Source organism: Puma concolor, chromosome A1, assembly GCF_028749965.1.
Source record: "Puma concolor isolate L17-30 chromosome A1, mPumCon1.1.hap2, whole genome shotgun sequence".
NCBI lineage: Eukaryota > Metazoa > Chordata > Mammalia > Carnivora > Felidae > Puma > Puma concolor.
In genome coordinates this window covers 109,876,726-109,887,614 of record NC_141667.1, presented here as the reverse complement: position 1 = coordinate 109,887,614, position 10,889 = coordinate 109,876,726, and positions in this window count along the sequence as shown.

Genomic DNA, 10,889 nt, shown 5'->3' with positions numbered 1-10,889 from the left:
TGCATCTGTGACCTAAGATACAAATATTCTTAAAATTTTATCCAGTATAATCCAACAATGTATTAAAAAATAGTATATTCCGATCAAGTGGGATCAACCTAATAAGGTTAAGTTTGGTTTAGCATTTAAAATTTTCTATATTTCATCATATTAACATTTTTTTTTAAAAAGCCATGACTATTTCAATTGTTTTAAAAAAATCACTTGACAAAATCTAACATCCATTAATGATGACAACTCTCAAAGCACTAGGAATAGAAATGAACTTGATCAATGTAGTAAAGGATATCTATATTAACATCATCCTTAAATGTGAAATAATGGATGCTTTTCCCCTAATATTACGACCAAACAGTAATAACTGTTGTCACCACTTCTACTGTACTACATTGTACTGGAAGCACTACCCAGGGCAATAAGACAACTACTGCAAAGAAAGGAGACAGAGGAGGGAGACAAAGAGAGAAGAGGAAAGAAAGAACAAAAAAGAAAAAGATAAACAAAGAAACAAAAAGATATACAGAATGGAAAAGGAAATAAAAAACAGATAGATGACCTAATAGTCTATGTAGAAAAGCTTAGCTAATTAAAAATCTGTAAAGCTAAGAAGTAAATTTAGAATGTTTACAAGATTAAAAATCAATATACAAGGGGTGTCAGGGTGGCTCAGTTGGTTGAGCATCCGACTTCAGCTCATGATCTCAAGGTTTGTGGGTTCGAGTCCTGCATCAGGGTCTATGCTGATAGCTCAGAGCCTGGAGCTTCAGATTCTGTGTCTTCCTCTCTCTCTGCCCCTCACCCGTGCTTACTCGCTCGCTATTTCTCTCTCTTTCAAGAATAAATAAACATTTAAAAATGTAAAAAAAAAAGTCACTATACAAAAATCAAATTTATTTCTACAGCAACAAAAAAAATGAAATAAAATACACTTCAAAATTGGATCAAACACTGAACAATCAGGAATAAATCTGATTTCAAACTTTCAAGATTTATATGCAGAAAACCATAAAACATTTCTAAGTTAAATTAAGCAAGGGAATAAAATGAGATATATACTATGTTTATGAATTGAAAGATTCAATATTGTTATGCCACCAATCATCCTCAAATTATCTCTAGATTAGAAATAGCCTTTTAGAAAAAAATTAAGGTTTACTTATTTTGAGACAGAGACAGAGTGTATATGAGCATGCATGCGAGCAGGGGAGGGGCAGAGAGACCAGGGGAGAGAAAATCCCCAGGAGGCTCCACATTGTAAATGAAGAGCACCATGTAAGATCATGTGAGATCATGATCTGAGCCAAAATGCTTAACCAACTGAGCCACCCAGATGCCCCAAAATTAGATAATCTTTTTTTTTTTTTTTTTTTTTTTACTGTTTATTTATTTTAGAGAAAGAGACAGACAGAGCTCAAGTGGGGGAGGAGCAGAGAAAGAGAGGAAGACCAAGAATTGGAAGCAGGCTCCAGGCTCTGAGCTATCTATCAGCACAGAGACTGAAGTGGGGCTCGAATCCACTAATTGTGAGATCATGAGCTGAGCCAAAGTCTGACGCTTAACGAAATGAGCCACCCAGGCATCCTTCAAAATTAGAAACAATTTTAAACAAAATATTAGCATTTTCTTTCTGTAGAGACTGATACTCTAATTCTAAAATTAATAAGAAATGCAGAACACATGATCCAAAATGTTGATACAGAAAAACAAAGTTGGGAGGACTCATAAAACCCTGATTTTAAGACTTAACATAAGGGGCGCCTGGGTGGCGCAGTCGGTTAAGCGTCCGACTTCAGCCAGGTCACGATCTCGCGGTCCGTGAGTTCGAGCCCCGCATCGGGCTCTGGGCTGATGGCTCAGAGCCTGGAGCCTGTTTCCGATTCTGTGTCTCCCTCTCTCTCTGCCCCTCCCCCGTTCATGCTCTGTCTCTCTCTGTCCCAAAAATAAATAAACGTTGAAAAAAAAAAAAAAAAGACTTAACATAAAGCTACAATAAATACACCCTATCACACTGGCATAAAAATACACACAAAGATTAACCAAACAGTATAATTTTGAAATAGACCTATACATATATAGGCAATTTATTTTCCATGAAATTTCTAAGAGATTTTGATGGGAATTGGTAATTATTTCAATCAGTGGTTTTACAAACATATGCAGAAAAACAAAACAAAACAAAACAAAACAAAACAGAACAAAACAGAACAAAACAGAACAAAAACCTTTCAAACTTTACCTGACACTGTATACAAAAATGTACTCAAAATGGGTAACACATTTCAAGGGAAAAAACTATAAAATATCCAGAAGGAAAACTAGGAGAAATCCTTGGTGACCATGGTTTTGGAAAAATGTTTTCTAAATAGGAAATCAAAGCCATCAACTATATTAGAATACTTTTTTTTCTTCTGAAATAGTTTCTCCTGAAAACAACCATTTTTAAAAATCAAAGGGCAAGGCACAGACTAAGGAAAATATTTGCAGAACACATATCTGATACAGTGCTTATACTCTACTATATTAATGACTGTCAAAGTCAGTGATAAGAAGAAAAACAACAAAAGAAATTTGCAAAATACTTTTACATATTAGCAAGGAAGACATACAGGTGGCCAATAAGCATATGAAAAGATGCTCAAATGCATTAGTCATCAGGGAAATGCAAACTAAACCAAAGTGAGATAGTGGTACACACCCATTATAAGGGCTAGAACTAGAAGACCTAACCATACCAAGTGTTGACAGGGATGAGGAACCACTGAAAATCTCAAGTACTGTTGATAGAAACGTAAAACTACAATTAGAGAAGAGTTTGTCCCTTCTTTCAAAGTTAAAAATACATCTACTGTACAACAGGTCTACTTTAAAGTATTTTATTCAGCCAAGAGAAACGAAAGCATGTGTCCACACAAAGAAGTGGTTAATGAAAGAAAACAGATTAACATATACAGAGTATATGATTCAATTCCATAAAATTCTAGAAAATGCAAACAACCATAATTGTAGGCATAGCATTTGCCAAAGAACAAAGATGGGTGGGCAGCAGGGGGGATTCGTCGGATTACAAAGTGGCATGAGAAAACTTTTTAGGGTAATGGATATGTTAATTTACTGACTGTAGTGAGGGTTTTACAGTGTGCAAATAGGTTACACTCATGAAATGTTATACCTTAAATATGTGGCAGTGGACTGTGTTATTTAAACCACAGTAAGACTGTTAAAAAGAGTAAACCATAACTGAACATCTGGTAAAACAAGTGGCCCCACTCTTCAGTTCCATCTTCTTGAAATAAACTGTATCTTTAACTGACCAATTGAAGGATCACATGAGAAAGCCATCTTACATGTTATTATCATTTTATGAGCTTTTAGTGTATGTCAGGAACTCTTCTAAGTATTTGTCATAGATTAAGTCTTAATCTTTATAATACCTGATGAGGCAAATTCTATCATTACCTTCTCATATTTTATTATTAAATTGTACTATTAACTTCCCCCAATTTTTAACTGACCTGTTCAAAATCACAGAAGGAGAGAAACTGGGATTAAATATAGACACTCATACACTTAGTAACAACACTTGATTTCCTTAGGGTGGCGGAGAGCAGTATTATGCTTCAAGTAATGTGTTGAAGCAGAATGCTTATCACAAAACCACTGTCCGATCATAAGCCTTTAAAAACTGAGCAGGAACCATTGCTTCTTTTCTTTAAATAAAAGATGTCTTTACAACAATGATGACAGTCCTGGAGCCCAGGAGAGATCAGGGCAAGATCCTGCATCCTGCCAGCAAGAAAGGATGAGCAAGCAAAGCTGATTCTTGCTGTAAATTGTTAACAGAGTCCCAGCTGTTGACATAAGGTCTCTCCTGCCAGTCATTTATGTCAGTACTGTTGAGGGAAGAAAGTGAAAATGAAACAGACAAAGGTTCGGTATTAAAGAAATAGGTGTCAAGAGAAGAGTAGGAATGAGAATAGGCAGATGTTTATGGGCTGTAACACTAGAGTTGGCTTAGTACAAGTAACTTAAGAAGGAACGGGATGGTAAATAGGAGTATATTGACTCTCTTAGTTCAATTCATTTGCATCCAAAAATTCTCTAGGTATCCCTAGTGTGTAACTAAGTTTGGGAATCAACTATGACAGTCAACTCCTATATTTTATATTTGAAGAAAAAGAAGTTCATAGGGCCATGTAACTTGGTAAGTCATCTCAAACTAGGTCAAGACCCCCAATTTGTAGATTTTCAACCAAACACAACTTATCGGACATTGACACATCACTGTGAATGAGTTTGAAATCCTTCTTCATGACAGGCTTTTTTACAGAAAGAGCATAGAGATGATAAAGTCTGGAGCCATAAAAGGGTTAACTCCATGCCTAAACCTCCTATATTCACTATCAAGCTGAGGACTGGGATGCTAGTCTGTACACGTTTCCCAACCTCTCTGTGATAAAACTAACAGCAAGAGAAACTTGAGAACTGTTTTCTTATACTGTAGAGATCATCGTTATAGGTAAGTTTTTTTAATATGAAATTTATTGTCAAATTGGTTTCCATACAACACCCAGTGCTCATCCCAACAGGTGCCCTCCTCAATGCCCGTCACCTACCCTCCCCTCCCTCCCCTCCCCCATAAGCCCTCAGTTTATTCTCAGTTTTTAAGAGTCTCTTATGGTTTGGCTCCCTCCCTCTCTAACCTTTTTTTTTTTTTTCTTCCCCTCCCCCTTGGTCTTCTGTTAAGTTTCTCAGGATCCACATAAGAGTGAAACCATATGGTATCTGTCTTTCTCTGTATGGCTTATTTCACTTAGCATCACACTCTCCAGTTCCATCCACGTTGCTACAAAGGGCCATATTTCATTCTTTCTCATTGCCACGTAGTACTCCATTGTGTATATAAACCACAATTTCTTTATCCATTCGTCAGTTGTTGGACATTTAGGCTCTTTCCATAATTCGGCTATTGTTGAAAGTGCTACTATAAACATTGGGGTACAAGGGTTCCTATGCATCAGCACTCCTGTGTCCCTTGGGTAAATTCCCAGCAGTGCTATTGCTGGGTCATAGGGTAGGTCTATTTTTAATTTTTTGAGGTACCTCCACCCTGTTTTCCAGAGGGGCTGCACCAGTTTGCATTCCCACCAACAGTGCAAGAGGGTTCCCGTTTCTCCACATCCTCGCCAGCATCTATAGTCTCCTGATTTGTTCATTTTAGCCACTCTGACCGGCATGAGGTGATGTCCCAGTGTGGTTTTGATTTGTATTTCCCTGATGAGGAGTGATGTTGAGTATCTTTTCATGTGCCTTTGGCCATCTGGATGCCTTCTTTAGAGACATTATAGATAAGTTTAAATAAGAAAGGTACTTTGTTCAAATGTCACCTCATTTACCAACACAATTTCTCTTTTATCTTCTAAAGACTAAGGCAAAACTTCCCACCAAAGACAGAATGCCACTAGATATTAGTATCTCAGTTAGACAGATCTTGGAAGACAAATAAATGACAGTGATTAGTTCCCTATAGAGTTGTGAGCCAGAATCTGTGAATGGAGTCATCACTGTATTCTCACTAATATTCTTCCTGTGCCCTGTGGCCATAACTGAGGCTACACGTTGCTATTGTTTTTGGGCAAAATTGTGACTATTTCAGGCCTTTCCTACCTACTACTTAAAAACAAAAGTAGTACCACCTTAGGTTAAGACTTCATAAGTTTTTTAAATGTTTATTTATATTTGAGAGAGAGAGAGAGAGAGACGGGGGGGGGAGGCGAGGGACAGAGAGAGAGGGAGACACAGAATCCAAAGCAGGCACCAGGCTCTGAGCTGTCAGCACAGAGCCCCACGTGGGGCTCGAACCCACGAATCGTGAGATCATGACTTGAGCTGAAGTCAGACACTTAACCAACTGAGCCACCCAGGTGCCCCAGGACTTCATAATTTATAAAGTATTTTACAATTATTATCTCACTTTTTTATATAATTGCCTTGCTTTATAGTTACAGATAGCAAGAGGTAGAGACAAAGTAATTTGTTATTATTTACATATCTTATTGGTAGAATCAACATATTAATTGATACAGTTAAATGGAAAACCCGAGTTTCACCCCAAATCCTGTATTCATGCCAAAAAAAACCCAAAGCTGTCTTCCCATTCTTAACTGTGTGGCATTAATTCTTAGAACTGCTTCATAGGTTATCATTTCCAGTGGGTTAGGCATATTAAAGGAAGCCTCAACATAAATTTTAAAAATTCTAATCGGCTTTTTGCATTGGGGGCTAGCTTGTGTGTCAACTTTGGTGGTCATTTCCCTCTCTTGGAATCTTCCCAATGGATGCATATACTTTTCTTCCACCTATAATCCCCTTCCCCTCTGTTTAAATGTCCTCTGAGAGGCTTTCTGGCCACCCTAACTCACATAAACCCCAGGGTTTGCTCCTCAGACCCTTGTTTATTAGTCCCATAGCCTTCCTGCCATTTGGTGTTATTTTTAGCATGTTTGCTGACCTAGATACTGCTTCCTCCACTAGTCTCTGATCTATGGCTGTCTCCCCAAAGTGTGGTTTAGTGCTGCCACTCTTTTGAAACTTGACTGATTGTGTAAGTGTCGGAATTCTCAAAGCTCTTTAACCATATGGCCAGTCTTGCGGGCAGTGCTGGCAAACGGGTACTGTGGGATGAGAGCATGCATGCCTTTGGAGAGGCTCTACCACTTGCCAGCACACAGTAAAAGTTTTGATATTTTTGGTGTGATTTCTCAGTTGCGTGTCACCAGTCATATTGATCCCTCAGGCACATTGACTCACCAGGGCTTGGAATGTAAGGGCTTATGCCAGCTAAGGTATTTTTTTAAAATTAATTTGCACCCCAAAAAGCTGTCAAATTCAGAATTTTGCTGAACTATGTTAATCTCCCATCTGTGCGGAATGGGACTCACCAGAAGTTCCTGGTGGCTAATAATGTTGGACGTGTGTTTTGGAAAATACACCTGACACGTTTTCAGAAAGCACACTTCTTTCTGGCATAAACTTTAATAGCAGATGACACATAGCAATGAACTCTAGATATGAAAAGAGTTTGCTGATTTTCTGAATTTTTATTATTTTTCCTTCATCTTTTCTTTAACTTCTCCTCTAGAATATCACATAAAGAAGGCAGAAATGTAGAGCCACTGGTTAAAAATCCCTTCCATTCTCACTATCCTATTCAGCTCATATTCTCCATATCATCTGGTGGGATGGGGCTTTCTAGTACTGATGTTACTGCTAAGTACCCAGTGCCCTGCTACAGAGTAAAAGGACAAGAGTGAATGACTGATGGTGATGATGATAACAAATATGGAGGATGAAAGTGCTTGACTATGCTAACTGGTGCAAAGCTTCATTAATAGAAGCTCACGTATCAGAAGCAATAGATAAAAGCATAAATGTATGCTCTCCAAATGGCCAGGGAGGGGGTTCAGATTCCAAAATAGGAAATTATTCTCTTGCAGCGCAGAACCTGAGAAGATCTGGTATTTAAAGAATAAAGAAAGGGCATAAAACTCTCTTAAGCTAGGATGCTGAGGACTAAATGAAAGTTAAATCTTTCTTGGTAATCAGGTGAGGTGAAAACATGCTTAGTTAAGAAGACAGTGCTGATGGGACTGTCATAATTTTAAGATAAACTTCAGCTACAACATGGCTGGAGTCTTCTGATCAGAGAAGTCCAGAACTTAGAAAACGTTAAATGTTCTATTTGATTTTCATTGCTGATAAAGTAGATTTTGAAAAGAGAGGGGATATGAAGATCCCTTTTCTTTGAGGTCAAAGTCACTATTTGGGTAATGGCAGCAAAGAAAGAGGCACATGTGATACAGCAGAAATGAACTTGGTCTGTCCCAGGGATCCCAGCAGCACTAAAGGAGATGTGGATGACAGAATAGGAGGCCAATGGCAAGAAAAAAAGTCGAGTTTCCAAAAAATGAGAAACACTGATGTAACTATCCCCCACCCCTAACCCCCAAATGTGAAATTGGAAGATCAGTCTGGGAAAGGAAAGGACAACTGTTACTAACCAAAGATGAGGCTGAATACAGGGCATGAATCCACACAAGGGTAGGACAAGCCCTCTACAGGGAACATATCACAAAGAATTTTTAAGATTAGCAACTGGAAGGTAGATATCAAGGACTCGAAATACGAAAATCAGGAATGAAAAAGGGGACATTAATTTTGACCTTAGAAAAATGAAAATAAGTAAATACTTTGGGCAACTGTAATCCAAGACATGCATAAACTAGATAAAATAAACTCAAAGACATGAACTATAAAAACTTCTTTATGATAATATATAAAATCAGAAAAGAACTATAATAAAGGGTTTATAAAATTAGTTATAAAAAATTTCCTCAAAGGAAAATCTAGAACCAGAGGGCATCACTGTCAAATTATCAAACCTTTAAAGAAAACTTCACATCTATCATTCAAAAAAGACTTCGGAAAATAACAGAAGAGGAGAAAACACTTTCCAAAGCATTCCTAAGTAGTAATATCAATACTGAAAGTCCTTATGAATAAAACTACAGACGCATATCCTATATAAATAAAGACACAAAAATCTTGAAGAAAATACTAGCAAACCAAATGCAGAAGTACAGAAAAAAAGATTATACACTGTGTTCAATTGGGATTCACCCCAGGAGTACAAGATTGGTCCAACATAAGAAGATCATCAACATAACGTACCATACAAGTGGATGACAGAATAAAATCCATATAAATATACAAACAGATGCAAGAAAAAAAAAAACATTTGACAAACTTCACTCCCTTTCATGGTAAAAATACTCAACAGGTAGGAATATCAATCAGGAAAACCTACAGATAACACCACCAACCCAAAAGACCTATAGTTCTTTACATTAAGCCACCCTCCTCCCCACCCGCTCCTACTACACTGATTCAAAAGGGTCAGAGGATATAGGACAAAAATAGAACAAGTAGTGTGAATACCAGACCATCTCTCCCCTCTTGTGCTTTACATAAGTGACCAAAAATTAAATTGGCTTGGTACTTGACAGTGAACAGAATAAACTGGGATCACCCTGAGATATCTTCAAGAGGCTGGGAAGTGAAACTGAGGCCATATTTGAAGAGTGACATAGGACAAGCAAAGAAGCTTTTGGTTTTAACCTGTAACAGGCAGAATAACCACCCTTTAAAGATGCCCATGTCCTAACCACTCTGTATATGTAACCTTACATGGAAACTATGTATACGTAATCTTACATGGAAAACACAACTTTGTATATGTAATTAAGGATCTTGAGATGACTATCTTGGATTATCCGGGTAGGTGCCATGTAATCATAGAGGCCTTTATGAGAGGGAAGCAGAAGGATTGGAGTTGGCAAAGAAATATGATAATGAAAACAGAGGTCAAAGTGACAAGAGGGGCGCCTGGGTGGCTCAGTCTGTTGAGTGTCAACTCTTGATCTCAGCTCAGGTCATGATCTCAGGCATCAGCCTCTGCATGGTCAGTGCAGGGAGCTGTCTTAGGATTCTCTGTCTCTGTCTCTCACCTGCTCACTTGCTTGCTCTCTCAAAATAAATAAATAAACTTTAAGAAAACATGATAAGAGAAAAGGCCCACAAACCAAGGAATGTAGTCATCCTCCAAAAGCTGTACAAACCCAAAGAGTCTTTTCCTGGAGTCCAGAAGGAACACAATCTTGCTGATACCTTAATTTTAGAGCTGGCCTCTAGAGTTTAAGATAAGAAATATGTCTAGTTTTAGGACAAATTTTGTGGCAATTGCTGTAGCAGCAATAAAAAGTTTAAACAGACTTCAGTGCTGATTGTGGAGTGCTGCTGTAACGAATACCTTAGAATGCCCAAGTGGCTTTCCAAAGACTGGAAGACTTCCAAAGACTGAGAAGAATGACAGAAAAGCCCTAGATTTCCCTGAACAGTTACCCAAATATGGATGTTGACAACCCTTCTAGTAAGAACTCAGAAGTAAGTGAGAAACCTGGTTAAAAAAAGCAATCATTAATAAGGTTTTTAAGAAAAGATATTATCGTAAAAATAATTAAATCATCATATGCAGGCAGTAGAAATGTCAAATATTAAAGGTGCTGTTGTCAAATGTTGAGAAGGAAATGAGGAACTGTTTCATCAAAAACTTGAGGAAAGGGGATCCTTGTTATATAAGAGATAGAAAGTTTAGTGGAATTATGTCCCATGGTTACATAGCAGAACTTTTAAGTGATGAGTTTGAGCAATTGGCAGGAGTAATACCTAAGCAGTGTGAAAGAGAGGCCTGGTTTCTTCTTGCTGCTTCTAGTAAAATACAAGAAGAGAGAAACACTTACAGGGAAGAACCATTCAGTAAAAGGGAACGAGAACCTTATGTCTGAGGCACTCCTCTGCCTCTCTAGATTGGAAAAGACAGTAAAATTACATTCACTGTCAGGAAAGTGTGCTTTGGCAAGAAAGCCAAGAGTGTGACTAGACAGCCGCTTGCTTGTGTGTCTTTAAACACACACAGTGCCAGTACTGAGTTGCACTGAGAGCTCTCTAATGAGATTCGGATGGGACTCACAGATTCCCTCACCAGTTATATAAGCAGAAACCAGGAATAGAGAGAGAGTTATCCTGAAGTCATATGGCGGCGGAGGGGTGAGCTTCTTGTCTAGTGGAGGGAATCTCAGGACGTATCAAAGGAGACCCACAATGTTCTGGAGGATTTTACATGAGCAGAAATACTATCCATTTGGACTGAAAGAGATAGAAGACAAACTGAAAGAAGGCTAGGCTACTAGACTCCTTACATTCTACAGGCAGGTGACAGGTTGATTAAACTACTGAACTTCAAACACATGCTAGTGCTCATGAGAAGGAACAAG